We start from the raw sequence: 24,790 nt of genomic DNA, 5'->3' as shown, positions 1-24,790 counted from the left end.
CTTTTTTTACTATCATTTAACTCATTCAATCCGGGAACGCATCTGTGTCATTTTAGATGTCTTTGGCTATTCAAAAATAGCAGATATACAAGCTCATGAGCTTGTAGATCTGCTAATTTAGAAAAATCTTGAAAACTTGTGCAAATCTTTGAATATGTATATTCAGAAACCAATTAGGATTTAGAAGACATTTGTAGATGCGTTCCCGGATAGAATGGGTTAATCACTCGGTTCATGTGATTGATATTGTCTAATGCAGTTATTGTCAAAGTTTAAAAACAAAGTTTTTAAAAAGTAAAATAAACACAAAATAAATCTTTGATTTACCTTCCCAGACGGTCCTGTTGAATAACTGACCGAGTCTCATTTCCCAAAATAAATGCATGCATCCTAGTCATGGTTATACAGTAAATGCATCGTAACGACAGATGAGGATAATCACCTCCTTTCTGAAAAGGATGCAATTGAAAAGAACTAGATGTGCATGTGCTACTCCAGATTCCTATCCTGTCTAAATCTGTGACACAGGGTCACCGGGGAGGTGCAGATGATGTGGCTGCTCTATTCTAGGACACCCGGTGGTGGGTGAGTATGGGATGGGGAGGAGGTGCAGGTGTATTTCGGGGAAGCTGACGTGGGGGAAAATGCTCTGAAGGCAGAGTTGAGCTTTGATCTCTGGATTAAAAATAGGAACACACACACAGTGTCTCTGTGTGCCCCCCTGAACCCATGTCTGCCATCAACCGGTTACTTTGTCGCACAACAAAAATAGCTGATCTACTGTACACGCAGTGCGTCGCATTGTGAGCGTGTAGATCAGCTATGTAGATAAGCTATTTATGAAATATTTTAAAGGTAGGGTATATAGTGATCTTTTTTGGTTGAAACAAAATGTTTTTTGTTAAAAGGTTAAATCATATATTCCGATAGTAATCATAGCTATAGAGTAGTAGAGTTCAGTAACAGGGCTCTTCCTGTCTCTCCAGCTCTTTAATAAACAGAAAATAAATTTTCAGCTGGGTTGCCAATTTCAGCAAATCAGGAGAGAGTACCCATTTATCTGCTTTGATTTTACAGTGTTCCTGTTCCAATTTTTCGGCTGCTCATTTTTTGTGTGTCATCACTTCCAATTCCACTTGTTTATCCCGTATCCTGTATTTCGCTCTCCTGATTGGATAAAAATGGGTATCCCGTCCTTAAAATTTATTTTCTGTTTAATACAGAGCTGGAGGGATGGCGAGGACCCTGTTGCTGAAGAAACACTCTATAGCAATGACTACTATCAGAATATGGAATTATTTAACACTTATTTAAAAATATATATATCACGTATCCTACCTTTAACCACTTACTTTGTCGTACAACAAACAGCAAAAAATTGCTGATATAAAGCTTGTAGAGCAGCTATTTTCGCTATTCTTTTTTTGCTGCCCTTGCTACAACTTGCAGTTCCATCACTAAAACAAAGCAATTCCAGTTGCATCCTTCAATACCACCACGTCTGCAAAAAAAAAAAGTCATGGAAACTTTGACATCGCCAACGTAAACATGCGCAGCACACACACACACACACACACACACACACACACCCCTTCCCCCTCCTCGAACGTGTACTTCACACTACCCGGCGCCCCGCTGATCAAAAGCCAGCCGGAAAGCGAGGGATGACAGCAATCGTCAAGGCCGTCTCGCGGCATTCCTCCCGTCTGCTCGGGCCAACCGGGGACATGATGGCAGGCAACAAGCTATTCAGGGCTAATTGGGCAGAATGCTTCCTCAGTTCTCGGTGCCTTAGGGTTAGGGATAGAGCTCTGGCAGGCAGTAGCTGCTGCTGCTCTCTGCCCTTGGTAAACAGCCTGGCTCCGGAGAGGAAAGAGGCTTCTGTCAGTGCTGCGGTGGAGGGGAAAACAAGATAAACACAGCCTTGAAAAGGAAATGTTACGTAAGGTTAAAATAAACTCTAAACTCTTGTCACGTTAATGAAGGGAGTTTCTGAGCGTGCAAACTTTATTTTTTTCCCTCCCTTTATTTGTGATGTGTTATGAAGTTTGGCACCTGAGCATGGTTGGATAGGCATGCCTTCTCTTCTGTATTTGACACATTTTCTAATTGTGTACTCGATCCTGGCAATTTTATAGTGTTTATTTTACCAGTTGCTGCAAGTGCTGTGCTTTTAGTTGCTATGGTCTATCTTTTTTTGACTGAAAGACAGTAGAATTAAATGTTTGAACAGAATGGCTCACACCCTCAAGGCTCTATTTCCTGTGGGTTCTTATTATTCGGTGACCTGTTTTACTGACTGACAGTCTTCTGGCAAAATTAACGATTTATCTATGGCTGCAGGAACGCACCAAAACTATCCAGGACAAAGCCAAGAAGATAAACAGAAGACTTCTTTCTTTTGACATTATAACTGGAGGCTGAGTCTTCGTGAAACACAAAAATGCTCACTGTCTGCTGCCGTTCAAAGTCGTCCTCATGGACAACAGCTTTTTTTGGTCCATGAAAATAAGTCTAGAGCTGGTGCTCTAGCACCAGGAGTGAGCAGGGTTATTATAGTTAACTACAACTGTTTCCTTTAAAAAAAAACACTAAACTAAACTAGCAACAGCGAAAACATTAATTAAAACCAACTGAAAATGAAAACAATAAGTCAAAACGAAATAAAAACTAATGAAACTATAATAACCTTGGAAGGGAGAGAGAACGAGGCAACCAAGTGCTCACCGGAGACGTAATAGTCAAACCAGTTAAAATAGTAAAAGGTGCTCCTGGATCAGATGGGATAAAACATCAGATAAAAAATGGAAGATCCGGACACTTGAGGTTAAAAGAGGGAACAGCCTTCATTTTGTATCATGTACAATACAAACGCCAACATGTTTCAACCTGAAGTGGTCTTCATCAAGGCCAAATGAGCCCATTTAGCCCTGATGAAGACCGCTTCAGGTCGAAACATGCTGCCGTTGTACTAAATAAAAGGCTATTCCCTCTTTTAACCTCGAGTGCCCGGATCGCCACTTTTTTTTAACCTTGGAAGTGAGTTTGATCCAAACCAGGACCGGCCATCTACAGTATGTAGGCCAGTCTTAAGACAGCCACAGCCGCGTGGCATGGCGTGGCATACCGCCATCATGCGATGCGCGGCCCCTTGGTTTACATGCACACATGCATAATAAACACTAAACACATAGCACGGAGCAGACACACAACCGACAAAGCAGCAGCAAACAGCAGCAGTGCTAGCGGTGACAGGGACAAGGACCACACACAGAGTGAGCTGTGTTTAGCTAGCCAGCAGATCCTTGTGAGGTTGTGTTGCGTTTTGGTTAGCCAGAACGTTGTGAGGTACTACACCCCCCCCACATACACACACACACACACACAACTATATATCTGTCTCTCAGAGGAGGAGATCAGGCATCAGTTTGATCTGCAGTCATTTCACTTGTTGTCTCAGGCAGTGTGGCTACCTAGCCCAGAAGGAATGAGCAGTGTTGCCAGATTTTGCGAGAGAAATAAGCTGGTTTATGAAAACAACCCCAAAAGAAGCGACCAAGGCCAAGAGCACTTTAAACCTATGTACATAAGCTATTTGAAGACAATCTACAAGCTCACAACGCGTTGCGATGCGACGCGTTGTGAGATTGTAGATCTGCTATTTTCAAAAGAATCTTGAAAAGAAAGTGGAATATTTTGGAACATTTTACACAAATCCTAAATATGGGGTCTCTGGCAAAACATATTTTCAGATATGGGGCCGCAAACAAATACATATTAATTTGGGGGGACCTTGACATGAACATTTTTGAGAACCACCGATTTAAACAACATTAGACAGCAAGCCCAAATAAGCAACTACACTTTAGAAAGAAGCCCCAAAAAAACGCAACCCGCAACTACCAATATTTACAAGCAACTTCACAGAAAAACAAGCCCAAAGTCGCTTATAATAAGCGGACATGGCAACACTGGGAATGAGTCATTACTGCACCTCCTGGCTCCGTTGGCTTTTCACAGAGTGGTTTGACTGGTACCTTCTCTCCTCCCGCATCAGTTTTCCATTCACTTCACTTCCTTTTGTCTCAGCATCAAGGCACTGGCACAGCCAGCATGCAGTGCACTGAGTGCAGTGCCACTTCACCCTTTTTCAACCTACATATAATTGGTCCTCACTAACGCTCATTGTAGGATGGTGCCATTTTTGTCTACTCCATCAGTGTCTCAGAGGAGGGCTGTGTAGTTTTTTTAAATAGGTGTTATTGATGCAAAAACGATGGATTCTATTTCGGCATGCTAACTTTCCAGGAAGAGAAACACTGTAGCTTCGATTATCTTGGAATCCCCATCAATGATGTCACAGGTAGGCAGGTTTCTGAACCGTCCATAGCCCACCAATGAGACAAAGAGCGAGTACACAGCCATCAAGCCATCTTATTCACCTGTTTCCTAGGCTTTCCACTTCCTGTGTGTTTTCCACTTCCTGTCGATTTGATCCAATGAAATCCAATGAAACTGGTCAGATGACTACTGATATCCAGTGAAATCCGACAGGAAGTGGAAAACACACAGCCTAGGAAACAGGTGAATAATGAGCAATTAGTAAGCACCAATTATATGAAGAGAAAGTTGAAAATGGGTGAAAAGTGCTCCTTTATCCACTTAAACCCATCGTACAATTTTCTCCTAGACTTTTCTCCTAGTATAGAATGAAACACCCAAAATAGGGACGGCAGGTTGAAAGTGCGGTTCATGATTCTCTCAGCATCAATGGAACAAACAGCTTGAGAGAACAAGCAGATCTTACAGTAGCTGCGCAGGCGTGTGTGTGGGTGTACACAGCACACATACTCATGCACGCACACGCACGCACACACACAAACACACACACACTTACTTTCGGTGGATTCATTCTGCACGGCTAAATCCGGCTCCATTTTCACACTTTCAGCTGGAATAGCAGCCATCAATCATTCATGCTTTGAACTCACGGTTTTGTTTTGAAATTCCTGTGCGAGGAAGCGGGGACAGAAATAGACAAGACAGGAAAAATCATGAACATATTTCTGTTACAGTACGTTAACCTAAGCTATAGGGCTTTTTGTGTTTTTTTAAAACCACATGTCAGAGAGATAATCTATTCAGGTTTATTCAGATCAATCTAATTATTTTTTACACATGCATGTCGTCTCTGTCGGGTGGAAACCTCATAAGTCAAAAACTGTTACTTTCCAGGATAAAAATAGCAAAAGTAGCAGATCTACAAGCTCAAAACGCGTCGCTCTGCGCCGCGTTTCGAGCTTGCGGATCTGCTACTTTGGATGCTTGTGTGTGAGGTATGATCAAGTAGGGCGTTAATTTACAAAAAGTTAAAATATGGAGGTAAGAGGTTTCTGCCCGACAGCAACGATGTGTATGTTCCAAGTGCATCCCTCTCTGCAAATAGTACTTCCTGAGAACAGAGGCGGCGATTGTGTCAGAATGTCGGGACTGAACCCTGACCGGTGCTTTGCTTCAGGGGTCAGGGGTCAAGGTCACGGAGCCCCATTCTCCCCCTGACCTCTCATTCATGAAGCAAAACACAGGCTGTTAAGAGCAGCTCCTCCGAACCAACACTAATGATGGGAAGATATGGACGGATGGATGGACGGATGGACGGAAGGATGGACGGACGGGAGAGGGAACAATGGAGGTGGGCCTCTAGAGACGCACTGAAAGTGATAGCTCAAATGGATCGTGAAAAAAAGAGCCTTTTCTTTAACCACAAGGTCAGAGGCTGGGGATGAGTTTATCTCCCCCAGGTGAGGGGGAGACAGACACATCTTAAATGTTAAATGTTCCTGAGCTGGGGGCGCCCATAGCCTGGCCCTAGTGGTTAAGGCGCCTAGCACATATACTGTATAGGCTCTGATGCAGCCTGACAGCCAGACCCGGGTTCGAATCCCGAGTCTGACGGACCTTTGCTGCCTGTCTCTCCCCGACTCTTTCCCCGTTTCCTGTCATTACTCCACTGTACTATCAATAAAGGCCGAAAAATATCAAAAAAAAAAAAAAAAAAAACTGTTCCTAAGCTGGGAGATGCAGCCTTCAGCACGTACGCACCTTATATATGGAAAACTTGAAGCTGGATGACCTTGTTTCTTTAGCTATTTTTAAGAGATTTTTTTAGCTGACTCTATACTGGAAGAAGACATATGCACCTGCTTGGTGTAATATTAGGTTTAAATATTTTTTAAGGCTTTTTTCATGTGCACCTTGTTGTATACGTCTGTAAAAATCATATTGTTGTAAATGTCCTTTTTTGTATACAAGGCACCATTGAAAAAGAGACCCTGGTCTCAATGGATTTCCCCGAAATAAAGGTTGTAAAGTAATAAAAAAACATGACCAACCTGTTGTTGCTACGGTGCATGAGCTTGATCAGGGTTATTTAACCCTGAACAATTTACGCTTTGAGCGTCAAGTGTGTGAACAACACGCTGCACTATATGTGTCTCACAAATGTTCTCGAGTTTGGAGCATATATACAGTCTGCGACTCGCCGACATGACAGCGTTACCACAAAGCGTACACAAGGAAGTGCATGTAGTCTCGTGCATCTTCACAACCAATCAGACTATGTGACATTTTATTAAAGCGTCTGCCACCTTTCATTTTTCCAGAGGTACGCGACACCGTCGGCGGAGGTCCTCTGTGACTTTTTTTTTGTCCTTTTGATGTCACTTTTGTCATGCCACACTTGTTGCTCAGCGCATAAATTGCCCTTTAGTGGCCAACTATCAGGTTGGGTTTGTGATGAGCAGCTCCCAGGTGTAAGAGACTGTTTTAGACTAGAGTGTACGAGGAGGCCATAGCTGAACAATAACTAGAGTCTAAAAGCTCTGTAAGTGGTCCCTAGAGGCAGTGCTGCTGCTTTACACCAAACTGAAAACGGTCCGAAGGGAGGAGCAAGCCATCCAGCCAATAGTTTTCAAGATAATGTTTTTTGGGACCAAAGTGGTGAACGGATGGACAGACAGACAGACAGACAGACAGACAGACAGACAGACAGACAGACAGACAGACATGGCCATCCTTTAGGGCCTCTTCGCTAGTGGGACTAATAATTATTTAGTTACATAATTATGTACCCTCCCTTGTAAGTAAGACAACAAAATTACAAAGGGCTCATAGAGTGGCAATTCCTATATTCTAAATAGTGCATGATTGGGTTCACTTGGATTTGTGAAAACTCAAAACGACCTCAATGCTCAACCTAACTAACCTGAATTTGTGTTCCGTTTGACATTTACAACGAACCACAATGCTTCTGGTATTTAGTTACTGACTCCGCTATGAAAGAATACAGGAAGAATCACAATGTTCTCGCACCTTCTCCACTGAAACCTTTTAAGTGGTGAACTCCCACGGAGAAACCAAACCCTACTTCATATAAAAGGCTAGCCTGGGGCCACATCTCAACCTGCCTGGCGTTCGGCTCTAAATGACACTCCTTCAATTTCCACACACAACCCCACAAGGCTTGAAAGTGTCCACAGCAGGGAAAAGCAACGCATCAGCCAATTTGAGTTATATCGCAACGGCAATTTGAATTATACATCAGGGGCTATGCAAATGAGCTCCTTTCCCATGCTCTATTTTCAGTTCTCTGCGGCAATTTAACCCATTCAATCCGGGAAAGCATCTGTGCAATTTGAAATTTTAGCTATATATACACAGTATATGTAAGTGTGTGTGTCACGATTTTTCAAAAATAGCAGAAACAAGCTTGTAGATCTGTTATTTTTTAAACATCTTGAGAATTCGTGCAAAGATCTTTGAAAATATATGTATTTGTGTTAAGCAAACATTTTTACTCAAATCTTTGCTTCTGGGGGTCCCTGGAACAAAATATTTTGAGATGGGGGTCAAATACATACAGTATCATTTTGGGGATCCTTGAAACTTGACAGTTTGAGCACCACTGATATACTGTATAGCGACATACGTTTTTTTCAGAAAACTGAAGACATTTTGTAGAATGGGTCTCAGGTCTTAATGGATTAAAGGCCCTGTTACATCATGACAAGGCCTTTTTATGAAGCTGAATAACCCCCCGTCCACACGGTAGAGAAGAGAATACTATAAGCTGTAGACAGAGGCTGCAGAGAAAGAGAGACACGGGAGTGAAAGAGAATGAGCCTGTGGCTGATTAAGACGGTGTGGGTTTTGGATGTGTAAAGGGCGGGCCTCAGGGGAGTGTGTGTGCGTGTGTGCGTGTGTGTGTGTGCGCGTGCGTGCGTGCGTGCGTGCGTGTGTGGTGAGGGCAAGGCTGGCCTGTCTGTTCGACAGGAAGAGTGGGGGATGTCAATGTTGCCAGATTTTGCGAGAGAAACAAGCAACCAGGTCTATGAAAACAAGCCCAAAAGAAGCGACTACGGGCCATAAGAGCACACACACACACACACACACACACACACACACAACTATTTGAAAATAGCCGATCTACAAGCTCACAACGCGTCGCATCTATTTATTATTTTTTCTAGAAAATAGTTGTCAAATTTGCAATGTTTTTGAAACAAATCTAAATACATACATCTTGTACGGGGGTCCCTCGCACAAAATCTTTTCAGATGGGAGTCTGTGGACAAATGCATATTCATTTGGGGGTCCTTGACATGAAAATGTTTGAGAACCACTGTTTTAGACCCACTGTCTTAAAGAGAGCCCAAATAAGCAACTACCCTTTAGAAATAAGCCCCAAAAAACCACGCAACCCGCAACTACCAATATTTACAAGAAACTTTACAGAAAAACAAGCCCAAAGGCGCTTATGATAAGCGGACATGGCAACACTGGGGGGATGTCTGTGTGGGTGTGGTTAGTAGTAGGCTGTATGTGCTCAGGGCCTTGGAAGGTCTGGTTGTGTGCAGATTAGACGTGAGGACCATCCTTAAGTTATGGATGACAAAGCAACAAGCCCTCTCTGTTGCACAATGCTAGACGCACTGCAGGGCTCAACAGTCTGTTTCTTTTCACAAGCAGCAACATCATTTCCACTGGCCCAGGCAGCAAAATTAATATAGACACAGACACCACAAAGTGTTGCATAGAACTTGTAAAAGGCCACATTGTTATTATACTTGACCGTTTTTATTCATTATTTTTTTATTTTACATATTTACAATTTTGTTTATAGCAATACGCAATTTCAGCTAGTCTTTAGCAACTTTCAAACTAGCGTCCCTATTTTGGGCATGACATTATAGGGGAACATTTTCCGAAAAACTTTAACAAAAAAAGCTGATCTACAAGCTCACAACGTGTGGACATTGTAAGCTTGCAGATCTTTTTTGTGATAAAGTTTAAAGCTCATATTCTGATAGTAATCAATAGTGTTTGTTCAGTTACAGGGGTCTCTCTGTCCTACCCACAAAGGCAATACAGTTGATCAGCTTCAATTGTAGTGTTCCAATTCCCAAAATAATTCTGCATATTTGTTTGATCACGATGGGGCAACAGTGCCTCAGGAGGTAGAGCGGACATTTGGGAATCATAAGGTTCCCGGTTCGATCTCCGGCTCCCACTGGGTTGGTGTCGAAGTGCCCTTGAGCAATACACTGAACCCCTAAATGCTACAGATGAGCAGGTTGGTGCCTTGCATGTTTCCTCTGCCATCAGTGAACGTGAATGGGTGAACGTGATGCACATTGTAAATCTCTTCGGGTAAAGATGTTATCTTAATGCATAATTTATATAAATGCACCATTTTCCAACTTCACTTTTATAGCCTGTTTCCTGTAATATGAGGTCTCTCTCCTGATTGGACAAAATTGGTGAAGTGCCTGAAAATATATATTCTGTTTACTTAAGAGCTGGAGAGAAACGGAACAAACACTACTATAGCGATGATTACTTTCAGAATACAGAGCCGTTTCGCACACAAACAAACACACCGCCCTTAAGTTGAGTTACTGCTTGTTGCAGTAAACAACTGGTGTCCTTATTTACACTCTGCAATGCTGTTCCCATGATGAATTCATAAGTCACCAAAAATACATTTTTCAACCTTAATGAATACCCCGCCCCCCCCCATCTATGAATACAAATCTGCTTTGCTGCTGCATCTTTACTGTAATCAAGATGCATGGAATAAAGCAAAATAATATATATCTCATATATCTCATGACTTAAACTGTGATTTATGAAACGGCATGATATCGTCGCTGTCAGGCAGAAACCTCTTAGCTCCATATTCTTACCTTTTTAGGTTTTTTTTTCCATAAATTAATGCCCTACTTGGTCATACTACAGCATCACACAAAAACATCAAAAGTAGCAGATGAGCAAGCTCGAAACACTGTGCGATACTACGCTTTTTATGAACAATCTGAGACCATTAGGGTTTAATATGGAAGATGCTATATACCGTAACGTGTATTCTATTGCTAGTTTGACCACTTCAAATACTCTTTCATCTCAACTCATTGACTGCCATTGATGAGTATACTCGGCATTTCAATCCAAGGCTCACACCGCCATTGACGAGTCATTCGTCATGTGGTGTTTTCAGTGGTTTACGCTAGAGGGCGCTCTTCTGCAGCCTGTGAATGGTGTTGCTGATGATGATGAAGAGTACAGCCAAAGATCACGTAATCACAACAAAATCAAGATGGTTTAGTTACCGTGTTTATAGGATTTATACAAAATAAAAATGTCTCTGCTTTCTGTTGCTTTTTGGCGAACTGCCAATATCCATGGAACGGATTATCATGACGGCACAAATTTCTTTCTCAGATTCTACAAAACTCTACAACGTCTTTTAAAGTGATCGGCGGGTGGATCGTCGTGAAGAATAACATTTATAATATTCTAACTCTGGCAGTCAATGAGTTAAAATGACTAATAACCTAAAATAGCCAGTGTACATTTACATAGAAATGGTGACTTCTATGGAATCCACATGACTGAAATCAGTCGACTAGGCGACTGAGAACTTTAATCCACGACTCAAATCAAGTTTCCGTATCTGAAGGTAAGAAGCTTATGGTGATAGCATGAGCTCAGATACTGAATGGTGTCTTGTCTCGTTGGACTGCAGTTTCCCTCAAGCATGACCGCCGATATAGAGCCTCATTTTAACCCTTTCGATCCGGGAACACATCTGTGTCATTTTAAGATTTCTTTGGCTATTCAAAAATGGCCGATATACAAGCTCATAGTGCCGCGCTATGAGCTTGTAGATCTGCTATTTTTCTGGGAAAATCATGAAAATGTGTGCAAATCTTTGAATATATAATAGTATATGTTTTCAAGCGAACATTTGTAACTCAAATCTTTGCTTCTGGGGGATTCTACAAATGTCTTTTTGAAAAAAGAAACGTAAGCTTGTATATCTGCTATTTTTGAATAGCCAAAATAAATCTTAAAAAGAAGCCTTCCCGGATTGAATGGGTTAAAACAGGAGGAAGTTGAAGTCCCGAGCTCCTAATAGGAGGCTGTTTTACAGGGTCCCATTCTGGTTGAATGGAGAGCCTGATAATATTCCTAGCAGGGTAGCTTTTAAATCACTCTCACTCTCCTTTCAATCGGACCCTTGTGTCTGGCAGACTGACTGGAGCTGACATCATCTTTGAGACGAGTGAGGAACTAAACAGGCCCTCCACCTCCTTATACCATGGGAGCTGTTCCAAATCGTCGCTGTTGGGCAGAAACCGTGTGTTTTCGTAAATTAACGCCCTACTTGATCATACTACAGCGTCACACAAAAGCATAACATTTTCAAAGTAGCAGATCCACAAGCTCAAAACTTGTGCTTGAGCTTGTAGATCTGCTGTTGAGCTGCAGTAGTAGATACAAGTCTGTCTGTGGGTTTTTAAAAATATTCAACAAATAAAAAGTATAAACAAGGGCTAAAGTATAACAGTTTTTTTGGACATACAAGGTTTACACCCAAGAGACAGCAACAAACCCTTTCCTCAGAGGTGTGAGAGAGAGAGAAGAGAGAAGAGAGAGAGAGAGAGAAGAGAGAAGAGAGAGGAGAGAGAGAGAGGGAGGGAGAGAGAGCGAGAGCGAGAGCGAGAGCGAGAGAGAGAGGCACTGCCAGTCCATTCTTAACCCTTTAAGACCTGAGACGTTTTTTGTTATTTTTTAATCCTAACGTTTTTTGTTATTTTTTAATCCTAACGTTTTTTGTTTTTTTTTTATCTAAAAAAAAAATGATCAAGATTTTTCAAAAATAGCAGATCTACAAGCTCATAGCGCGGCACTCGGTGCCGCGCTATGAGCTTGTATATCTGCTATTTTTGAATAGCCAAAGACATCTAAAGTGACACAGACGCGTTCCAGGTATCAATGGGTTAAAGAAGAAACTCCATTAAAAAGGCCCCAAAGAGGAATTCTGGCAAACCGCAGCACCTATTGGGCCACCAATAGCCATTGGGCGCCAGCCTGCCCCCCCCCCCCCCCCACACACACACACACACACACACACGCACAAAGTGAAGTAAATAAATAGACACTGCCACAACAAGAAGACACCTTCATGGTTTCTTAACCCATTAACACCTGAGGCCGATTCTACTTACAGTATGCCTTCTAAATGTAGTTCTCAAACTTGTACGTGTCAAGGACCCCCTAAATTGATAGGGGCGGCAGTGGCTCAGGGGTAAAGCGACCGGTAGAGCGGCCGGATAGAAACCGTGAGGTTCCCAGTTCGATGCTGGGCTCTCCCAGAGTTGGTGTCAGTGTTCTTGAGCAAGATGCTGAAACCCTAATTGCTCCCGATGAACAGGTTGGTGCCTTGCATGGTTTCCCCCGCCACCGGTGTGTGAATGGGGTGAACGTAATGCACATCTATGTAAAGCGCTCTGGATAAAAGCGCAATATGAATGCACCATTTACCATTTATATATATTTGGACGCGGACCCCCATCTGAAAATGTTTTGTGCCAGGGACCCCCTCCCCCAGAAGAGAAGATTTGTGTTTAAAAAAATGCTAAATTACTCAAAATGGTCAAGATTTCTCAAAAAGAATTCAAAAATAGCAGATGTACAAGCTCGTAGATATGCCATTTTTGAGAGCCACATTTCTAAATCCTAAGAGTTTTCTGAAAAACCTATGTTGCTATAATAATAATATACAGCTAAAATCAAAATAATAACACACAGATGCTTTGGCGGTTTTAATGGGTTAAAACCGGCAGCGAGTTGAAAGGTAAATGGGGTCGCTGTCGCTAAAGAGTGCGAGTTCTTGCCCTTTTGTCTTGAGCAGCCACTTGATAGCCGTGTCACAAGCCGCCGGCCCCGAAAACTTGAATGAACGTTAAGTTACGCTGCAGTGCGCGGCTAGGCTTTCGCTATAAGGTCCCGATGGCTAAACAGCCACTGTGCTCCGGTTACTGTGACTGCTGTCAACAGTGGTTTCAGGTCCTCTCTCTGTCTTGTCCCACTTTTAATCCTCATCAAAATTGCACGAAAAAACAAAGTTGCTGTTATTATGACACTGGCACTGAGAGCTGCCCTATAACCTCATGTCCCCGGGACGCTAGATGAGAATCATTCATAACAATGCATTGTACAGTATTAACCCATTAAGATCATTTTTAGATTTCTTTGGTTATTACATTTTTTTTAGATGCTTGTAGATCTGCAATTGTTAAAGTGAACATTTGTAACTATCAATATATGTCGTTCGAGGGACCCAGAAGCAACGATTTGAGTTAAAAATGTTGTTTCCAAAAACTATATGTATTCAAATATTTGCACAAATGTTCAAGATTTTTGTAAAATAGCAGATCTACAAGCTTGTATATCTTGTATATCGGCTTCTTTTTATAGCCAAAGAAAATCTTAAAATGACACAGATGCGTTCCCGGTCTTAATGGATTAATCCTCATCAAAATTGCACAAAAAAAAACTAAGTTGCTGTTAATATGACACTGGCACTGAGAGCTGCCCTATAACCTCATGTCCCCAGGACGCGCAGCTAGATGAGAATCATTCATAACAATGCATTGTACAGTATTAACCACTCAAACCATAATCTATAGTCGTATGACGGTGTCACATGGCAAAACTTTGCCAATCTACACGAGGCGTTGCGACGGCGTTGTGAGCGTGTATCCTTAGTTTGCCCTGCTGCTGCTGCTGCTGCCATTATACCCTGATGTTCAATTGTTCCAATCTAAAATATGCCCCAGGGGGCTTTATTGTGTCTTTATCCTCGGTGATGCTATGACTGTATGTCAGGAAGTGCTACTGTGCTCTTTTTATGGAATATCACCAAATAAAATCAATCACTGACTGTGTGACTGTGTTCTTGATGTCCTAGTCTAGTCTTCTTTGTCTTGTCAGGGGGGCGCACTACAAATCCTGAACCTATGAACCAGACCTGCTATTTTGGACAATTCCTGACATTTTATGACAACTTTCTCCCATAATGACATGCCCAAAATAGAGACGCCAAGTTTAAAAGTGGTTAAAATGATCTCGTCTTGATCGGGGGGGGGGGGGGGGTTGACTTTATGCAATGTGTTTTCTGCCAAGTAATTCAGTGCCTCTCGGGTATAATAGATCTGTAGCTGTGTCCGTCCACTGTTAACGAACGGTACCCACATTGTTACATCCCCCCCCCTCCCCCCAGGCCTGTCCCAGTCCCCAGCTGCATTTGATTGATTGAATACTTTATTAACCAGTTTGACAACAGTACATGTAGTACAGTCAAAGGTTATCCTAATAGGAGAACAAAAAAAGCCCCCAGGGGGCTCGTTTCCATAGTGGCCCTAATTGATCAGGCAGCAAACGATACCGACACGTTTTTTTTCCGGGTGCACATGAACACCTCTCTCGCCCCCAAAACGGCCCACCCCTCCTGCCTCATTTCCCTTGTCCCTCGACGCCCCTATATAACTGACAGACACGATGTTTTTTTATAGAAGCTGGCTGGCAGGCAGGAGCTGCTTTTCACTGACAGATACACAGGCTTATATAGGCCTGGAGCCTTTGAGTGCTAATCGAATGAACACGACTGCAATTCAATATGGGGGCAGAAAGAAGACTGATGGAGTCCGTCAGCATATGGCGAGGGGCTCTTGCTGCCAGATGCCAGCTCGGTTTAGTCAACAAGCACAGCACACAGGCCCAAAAACACCAAAACAAGAGAGTGCGGGAGCTGTCTAAATACAGATGCAGAGACTAGAAGCTGTTGTGCTTTAGCTGGAGATTACATGGATTAAAGCGAAATAAAATCCAACGACTGAAAAGGTTCCTAATGTGCGATTTGTGAAACTGTGTGAAACTAGCCCCACACACTAGCGCCGTTTCGTAAACAATTAACACAATATGTAAAATTATGATGTTTTACTAATATTGTTCCTGCTGTTCTACATACTGCCAACCAGGTGAAGAAATCACAGGCTTTAACCTTTGCTTTTTATGAAATATCCGAGACCATTAGGGTTTTATGGAAGATGCTTCAGAACATAGTGCTTGTTTGACCACTTCAAACGCTCCATTGTTAAAATAATAACCGAAAATAGCGGTAGTACTTGCTATGCATCCTATGTGTATAACGCATCATGAACATACTTATAAGGCATTATAATCTGCCCATAACCCTGTATAATCAGATTTATAAGAGCTTATAAATACTCATAATGCTTTATAACTATAACCATAATACATTAAAAGGCCTTTTATAATGAGTTATAAGTATCAAGTGTTATACTACTTCATAATTGCTGCCAAATTGGTAACCAATTGCCATGCATCCCAAATTAATTCTCATAGTTATAATCCATTATAATCAATTGATAATGCTTTATTATCACTGTTATAATGAGTCATAACAATTATAATGCATTATTATAATGCATTATACTATGATTATTAGTTATTATAAGTGGTCATTTGTTACTTTAGGATCATTTTATAAGGCTTTTTTATCACGTTTATAATGCCTTATTATCACTTATAAGGCGTTATACTGTGATTATAAGTAATTATAAAGTGAACAATTGTGACATTATGATCATTTTATAAGATGTTATTATTACATTTGTATTGCCTTTAAGTCACTGTTATAATACATTATAATTACTGTTATAATGCATTACACTATGATCATAAGTTATTATAAGTGGCCATGTGTTACTTTGTGATCATTTAATAATGCTGTATTATAACGTATAAAATGCCTTATACTCACTGTTATAACGCATTATAATCACAGTTATAATATATTAGAAGTGATAATAAGGCATTTTAACAGTAATTATAATGCATTATAGCAGTGATAATAAAGGATTGATTATAATGGATTATAACAACCAGAATACATTTTTGGTTGTATAGCAAGTGTTACCAAGTGGGTAGCAATTATGAAGTATTATAATACTTGACATTATAAGTAATTATAACATGCTGTATAGTGTGTTATGATTGCATTATACGTTGTTATGAATATTTATAACTGTAATCATCACGTGTTATAAGCATAATACAATGCATTTATACTTGAACTTATAAGTCATTATAACAAGTTTTATAATGTGTTATGGTTATGGTCATAAAGCATTATGATTATTTATAAGCTCTTATAAATATGATTAAAAAGGATTATGATCAGCATTACAATGCCTTATAAGTATGTGTATAATGCGTTATACACATGGGATGCATAGCAAGTGCTACCAAAATAGCCTATCTACAAGCTCTCAATGCGTCAGGCTATTTTTGCTTCCACAGACATGCTGGCTTCATATGGAATCCAAATGACTGAAATCACTCGTGGCGACTGATTTCAGAACTTGAATCCATGAGATCGTCCTTCAGAACATCATTAAGAGCGGAGGTCAGTTTTAGTTTAGTCAACAGGCAGCACACAGGCCCTCAAAGATACAAAAAAAAGAGCGTGCGGGCCCTGTCTAAATACAGAAGCAGAGACAGAAGCCATTGTGCTTTAAGATCATCCCCAAGAACATCATTAACAGCGAAAGGTCCAAAGGTACAGGGCGTTGCCCTATTCTGCTTCCTGCTGACGCACGATGATGAAGACAAACCAAAAATATCACAGCTCGCCTGGCAAACAAAGTGTGATTTTTTTTTGTGTGTCTTCATTATGGTGATTCAGAAAGGAAGACAATAAGGCCCTTGATTGGTTTCTTCCTGTCATTGGTGAAGAGGAAGAGGCGGTGAGATCAAAGACAAAGCACGACTAAACTATGAATAAACATGAGTCTCCCGACTGCATTGTGCTCATTAACCCATTCAATCCATGAACGCATCTGTGTCATTTCAGATTTGAGCTATAACCATTATACTCTGGCTATTCAAAAATAGCGGATCTACAAGCTCGTAGCGCGGCACAGAGTGCCGCGCTACGAGCTTGTAGATCTGCAAAAAAAAAATTTCTTGAATATTGCGCAAATCTTTGAATACATATATTTTTTTAAACACAATTCTTTACAAAAATTTTTGCTTCTGGAGGTCCCTGGAACAAAATATTTTACAAATGTTTGCTTTAAAAACTATATATTCAAAGATTTTCCACGATTAGAAAACAAATAGCAGATCTACAAGCTCATAGCGCGGAGCACTCGGTGCCGTATATATTATATTTGCTATTTTTCAATAGCCAAAGGCATCTAAAATGACACAGACAGATGCGTTCCCGGATTGACTGGGTTAAACGACGCTTCGCTTTTCCTGATCAAAAGGGGTACTCGACGCGTCGTTCTGTGAATTAAGCTGTACGATGATACCTCATGCAAAAAAAAGCAATTTAGCACTAGTAACAAAAACATGCTGGCCAAGTTCATACTCCAGCCCGTGATTTATTCTGCCAGACGCTCAACAGGAAATTATATTTCTCCTGGGCTTCAATATTCCAAGGTCAGAGCCAAATGAAACGTTTTTGAAGCTGGACACGACTTGCGTTTCAAAGGCGATGAGTTCTCCCAATATGATTGATTTTATTTTAATGAGCAATCACAAGGAACAAAATCTACCGTCTGATATTATTGTGAAGAAATACAGTTAACCCATTCAATGCCGGAAAGCGTCTGTGTCATTTTAGATTTTTAAATTTTAGCTATATATATCGTCTCTGTCAGGTGGAAACCCCATAAGTCCAAAACTGTTACTTTTCAGGATTCAAATTCAAAAACACAAAAGTAGCAGATCGACAAGCTCAAAACGCGACGCTTAGCGTCGCGTTTCGAGCTTGCAGATCTGCTACTTTTGATGCTTTTGTGTGATGCTGTAGTATGATCAAGAAGGGCATTCATTTACGAAAAAACTGGCCTGACAGCGACGATATATAGCAACATGGGTTTTCCAGAAAACTGTTTAGAAGGCTTTTTTTTTAATCGGCTTCAGGTCTTAATGGGTTAAAATGCAGTCCGTAACCTTGACCCTGGCCACTAACTTGTTTTATTATCATGCGTCATTCCGTAATATTGAAGCTCTGGTTTATAATTAGCTGTTTAGAGTTAATCAGTGACTAATGATTCTTCAGCCAGCCGTGGCCCACATGACTTTGCGTCTTTCCAAGTTCCCACAGCAGCAGGACTGAGTTGGACTCGACCTCAAGGGTGTGTGTGTGTGTGTGTGTGTGTGTGTGTGTGTGTGTGTGTGTGTGTGTGTGTGTGTGTGTGTGTGTGTGTGTGTGTGTGTGTGTGTGTGTGTGTGTGTACCGACAGATAAGATCAACAATTACCTTGTAAGTAGGAACCAGACCTCGACAGAGAGAGAAAGGGAAGAAGTCCATCAAAGAGAGGTTCAATGCAAAGTCTGGCCCCAAGTACAAAGGACAGAAAAAAAGAAGGAAAGAAAATGCTCAGTCACGAGAAGACGGCGAAGCTGACATGGAAGAGGGACTTTAATAAGTGAAAGAAGGGCTAACAAACGAACTGAGCTGGTCTCGTTGGATGTTAGAACAGGGATAATCTTACAACTTCCTACAACTTTCTGTTTTTCAAATCACAAGTTCTGCAGTGAACTTCATAATTATTGGGTGACTGAGTCTTAATGTGACAGATTGGACATAAAAATGTAATCCATATTCCATCTGTTGTTGACCCTGATGTGTGTGTTTACGTGGGAGAGGAGCAGGCCAGTACATGGACACCGTGGGTGTGTAATGAACGATGACTTATTAATGGGAGGCATGGGCTGACCGGGAAGGGCTCTTATCATTATAATAAACCATGAAGGAAATTATCTATAAGTCTAATCTTAGCTTTGCCATAAAAAAGCATTTCAATACCATAGTAAATCAGGGAAGCTCTGTGTGTTCGTGTACTTGTACTTCTATCCTTGTGAGGACTGAACGTACTCATAAAAAGGAGCGAAAAATGTGGGAACAATCTTTCATTTTCAAGGGGGCTTTTTTTTTAATTGGGATTTGCAAGAATGTAAAGCACGTTATAAATAAAATGTATTATTATTGTTATTTTACGGCTTCAAGGGTACTGTTTGAGATTAGGGAAATGAACGTAGTCAATCGTAATCAGGCGAAAGTGTTCTCGCAAATATAGAAGTTCAAGATGGTGTGTTTGTGTGAGTGAGTGGCGAGGGCTGTTACTGTTACCCTGGTTAATGTGTAATTTTCTGGTAAATCTCATAACTGTTCACGCTGCTTCTCGTGCCAAGACAAACAAGCCAGGCGGGAGAGGCGGCCGAATGTAAACACTTCCTGACTGATATGAGAGGCCAAGTGCTGCTTTTCTCTCCCAACCGACCAAAACCACAGCCTGTTGCCACCTTGCTACCCTTTGGGCATTGGTTCTCAATGTGGGGTCCTTGAAATACCTCAAAATTGTACTTGAGTACAGTACTTGAGTACATGTACTTAGTTACTTTCCACCACTGGTCCCTCTCAAACGACTAGCTGCTCGTTAGCGTAAACACTGACACCTGGTTTCCATTCAGAGCCCAAGTCAGAGCACATCATGTGCTGAACAGCTGGCCAGCTGCCGTTGTTTACCAAACCAATCAATGCACACGATGAAGACCCTGGAACACTGAACTGCCCTAGAGAGAACTCCAACCGCTGTCAAATACATAAATACAAATAAAACGGATCTGTATATACCGGTACATACATATGTGGTTCTCAAACATTTTCATGTCAAGGACTCGCAAATTTGATATGTTTTTGGCTGCAGACCTCCCATCTGAAAATGTTTTGTGCCAGGGGCTCCGATAAGAGAATGTTTGTGTTAAAAGCTTTCAAAATTATTCTGAAAAATGTTGAAAAATGCTGAAAGATTGTGAAAACTTTTGAATAAAAAAATAGGGTTAAAGTGGTTAAACTGTTCCTCATTTTGCTGGGGACCCCCTGGAACCACCTCAAGGACCCTCGGGGGTAGCTGGACCCCACTTTGAGAACCATCACCACCAGGTGACAAACACTCCTCCAGGAAAAGTGCCTCTTTGAGGACGCCCCATAAAGAAGCTCTGTGTAGGTTTGCGCTCTTTCTCACGATCGCGCCAAGTCTGTTTAGAGTCCAGCAGCTCTGACCAACTCCAAACGTCGGCTGTCCGGCCGCCCACCACCAACGCATCGGACGCACACGAGTGCCAACCCCTGGTCTCAATTCAGTCTGATCTTTCCTCTGCACTCAAGTGAAACGCTGGCCTGGTGGGAAGAGTAAACTTGAGATTGTACTGTCTCTCCTAAGAGAATTCTGTGGTCCAAATAGCTAGTGCAAAAAAGAAAAAGAAAAGATACTGGCAGACAGAAGAAGTAAGTGTACTGTCTATACCCCTATGGGGAAATATCCTATTTATATGCCGTCCTGCTCTAAAATCAAGTCACCCCTCTCAGGAAGCTGGGGTGCCAAAAGCACCATCGCCTGCATTGCCATATTGCTTGAAAGTAGACTGACACCCCAGACAGAACCCTGACCCACAAATCAAACACAGACACATGCCCATTAAACTGGGCTTTGCGTGTGGAGCCACTATTAGAAAGCCCCGGGTGAATTACATTATGCAAACCGTGTGATTAACTAACTTCAATAGATGGCAATGAGCCCTGCTTGACCGGGCCGTGTGAATTATTGAGTGCATCAGAGTGCTAGGTCAGGTCGACACACACAGGTGAGGGCTCAGCTTACCTTTCACCTGGACCGTGGTGGGGGCAACCGCATCCAGAAGGCCTCAGTTGGGAACCAGCTCGTCTCACCTGCGGACAGAGAGAAGCACAAACGGAGAATAAGGATTCATTCGGACTCACACACACATACACAGGAAAACACATTCCCTTCCTCCTACCTCCCTTCCTTCCATCCCTCCCTCCTGGTCACACCACCGCCAGAGTCACGCCGGGGAGGGCGGGAGGGAGAGAGAGAGAGAGAGAGAGAGAGAGAAAGAGAGAGCGAGAGAGAGAGAGAGGGGTCCCACCCACCCAGTCCCAGGGCGTCTAGGCTTGGACCACACTACCATCACCCTGGGCCAAGCAAGCACACAGCCCAGCCAGTTTGCCTTGTGAAAGTGCATGCAAACAACACTGTCAAGTCAATCATTGTCAGTCGACGGTTAACACACTGCAGGCTTTTGAAGCTACAGCAGCTAGAGACCTACTTAATCCGTCCATCATGCCAGCGTCTGACTGAATTAGAGCATAATTGAAGCCCTGAAAAAGTCATTAGCCGGGCCTTTCGTCAGCGAGCAGTGATAGAAGTGCTCCTTTTTTGGGAACTATTTCATGCTAGGAAACAGGGTTCTATTCAGAGTGCATAGTGTTTACTGAGTCAACATGGCTACAGTGGCAGTTACAGCCTACCCCCCCCACAACACACACACACACACACACACACACACACACACACACACACACACACACACACACACACACACACACACACACACACACACACACACACACACACACACACACACACACACACACACACACACACACACACACACACACACACACACACACACACACACACACACACACACACACACCCTAGATCACTACTGTTCTCATGCTAAACAAACACACCCTAGTTAGGAGGGAAAGCCATGAGGATTTATTGAGTCGGGTGACTCCAGCAGACAAGTCAGGCGTTTGCATATATAACTGGAAGTTGCTGCTCACTTCTAATTGAAACATTTTGTCTCTCATTATCATAGCGTGTACGTTAACTGCATTGTAAGTGCTGCTGCCTCCTGTGCATTGATTCCGGTTTCAACACTAAATGTTCTTCCCCGTCTCTGAACCCTGTTTAATCCTGTACGTGCCCCAGAACAATGCATTGTGAACAGCTGGGCAAGTGTGATAAGCCATACAGTAGCACAGACATGCGCTCTCACTAAAAACATGGTCTCACAGTAGCTAGATGATTAGATAGATAGATATCTAAAGTCTGGGGCACTAAGGGGAAGGAGGAAAAAAAATGCATAATAGACATAATGCATGGAATTATGTCAAATTAAATCTCATGACTGAACCACTTTGTCCCAATATCTAATTTGTGTCTAGTGCTCAGTTTCCTATATAAACTTACAATTTACAAACCATGGACCAACCACAGCGCAGCTGACTTTTTCCTCAAGTAAAACCCAGACATGCCGAGTTGTGATTAAGACCCTCTGTCACTGGAACTCATTACGGTGGATCTGACCCCATTAAATACTGCTCTTGCAAATGCAATATTCTAAACACTGAAGGGTGAACTTGAATCACTTATACCGTTGCTGTCGGGCAGAAACCTCCATATTCATTTTTGGTTATTTTCGTAAATGAATGCCCTACTTGATCATAGTACAGCGTCACACAAAAGTATCAAAAATAGCAGATCTGCCAGCTCGAAACGCGGCGCGAGCTTGACGATCTGCAATTTTTACTATTTTAGAATTTTTATCCTGAAAAGTAACAGTTTTGGACATATGAGGTTTCCACCCCGAGAGAGACGGTATACTTATTTGACCATGGGTCTCTAGTATTATTACTGTACTTGATCTCGCCTTTTTTACCCTCTACACCAAATCTCTTGGCAGAAAATAGGCTTCAAATCTTCAAGCTCACAACTGCTATTTTTGCCAAAATGTTCACCTATTATGCCCAACAGGATCTTTTAACTAAATAGTTAAAAGATACCAGCAAGACATTGAAAAACCCAAATCACTGACAAAATATAGGCTATGCATGTCCACACAAAACCCATGACTTAACTTCTAGGTTTTTTCCATCAGAATCAGAATAAACGTTATTGTCACATCACAGGTTTACAGGTGTGAGGACGTGGGTAAAATTCGTTTTTTGGTGTGCAAGCTCCATCGTTTTTGATGTTTTCATGAAGAGAAAAAGAAAAAGAGGGCGGGGGGACAGGGAGAGCAAGGCTAAAAAGAAATCAAACAGTAAAAGAGAAACATGTCAAGGATGGGCAAAAATCTAAGGATACATGAGCGTCACGCTTGGTACAGACATGCGCAGAGCAAGTTCTGTCAGGGAACTCAGTGCAGTTGCTTGCTCAGCTCCATGCTTCCATTCTCAACCAATCACATAATCACTTCATAATAGAACCTTAATAATAAGGTTCGACACAAAGGTGGTAGCACGTCGGTAGGCCCACATACAGCAGCAGCTATGTACAAGAGATCAGACATTAAGGTGTGAGAGATCTGAATCGTTAAGCCTAACAACATAAAAACAAAACCCATTGAGACGCTCTGGGCTGCAGGGCCAGAATGTGTGCCTTTAAGTACCACAGAGTGTGGGGGAGCGGCGGCCAGAGAGTGCATCTAAACTAAACACGACGTGAACCGAGTCTGAGAGAGAATCCCTGAGCCAGCGGCGCTCCAGGCTGAGAACCAGAAAAGAAGGAAAGGAAGGGAATAAAGAAGGGGGGAAGGAAGAGAAAAGGATGGAAAAAAAGAATGAGAAGGAAGAGGGTAATTTAAGACACAGAGGCAGTGAGAGAGACCCAGTGCACTAGAGGAGAGGATGGAATCGAACTATTACACCTACTACTTATTTCCCTAGGTAGGGTGTGGATTTTTGTGGCGAGACTCGGCCCACGTATGATGTGGCCTAACGAGTAGACAGGAGGAGGGAGATACTGTGAGCCAGAATGTGATGTGGTTTACAGTCAAATATACATTACGCTATTTCAGTCTTGATTCTCCTCTTTGTGCTACTGTTTGTCCTACAATGATCGCCTCGCTCAGAAATGATGTAAAGTGGCTGCACCTTGGTTCTGTTCCCTGATTCTGTTTTTGTGATGTCCCCAACTGTCCCCATCACCTTTGACTGCAACTGATCATTTATACATGTAGGCAGCGATGTACTTTTGTTTTCTGAAAAGCAGAAGTCGTTCAAGAATTCGTTATGAATGCAGAATGTTATTTAATGATCAAAACAAAGTTATTCAATGGTAAATGGTGCATTTATATAGCGCATTTATCCAAGGCGCTTTACAATGATTGGTTCACCCATTCACACACATTCATACACCGATGGCGGAGCAAACTGTGCAAGGCACCAACCTGTTCATCGGAAGCAATTAGGGGTTCAGTGTCTTGCTCAAGGACACTTCGTTCCCTAGCGGCCGCTCTACCTCCTCCGCTACTGCCGCCATATTTTTTTTGTAGGCAGTTCAAACGCCAGACTCATTGACCGATTTTTTGTGTCAGGTTTGAAGGCAATAATTGGACAAGTGGTCTGCTGGGAGAAGGTTACTGGATACACACACACAATCCACAGCTGGCTCTTGTGGGTTCTAATGTGAAGACAGGCAATCTCCTCATATTTATGGGCTTGAGCGAGACAGTCGATGCATTTCCATTTCACTGT

The 24,790-nt window shown here is 42.1% G+C and overlaps 1 protein-coding gene across 1 annotated transcript in view; it reads right to left on the bottom strand.

The window, feature by feature from the left end:
- The window catches only part of osbpl5 (oxysterol binding protein-like 5), a 106,719-nt gene that overhangs the window by 61,755 nt on the left and 20,174 nt on the right, over nt 1–24,790 (bottom strand). The window contains exon 2 of the mRNA XM_080436743.1: nt 21,105–21,172. The gene's annotated coding sequence lies outside the window, so the exon portion shown is untranslated. The remainder of the gene's footprint in view (nt 1–21,104; nt 21,173–24,790) is intronic.

Source organism: Gymnoscopelus braueri (genome assembly GCF_963280865.1).
Source record: "Gymnoscopelus braueri genome assembly, chromosome: 9".
Taxonomy (NCBI): Eukaryota; Metazoa; Chordata; class Actinopteri; order Myctophiformes; family Myctophidae; genus Gymnoscopelus; species Gymnoscopelus braueri.
This window is presented reverse-complemented; position numbering and strand designations above follow the sequence as displayed.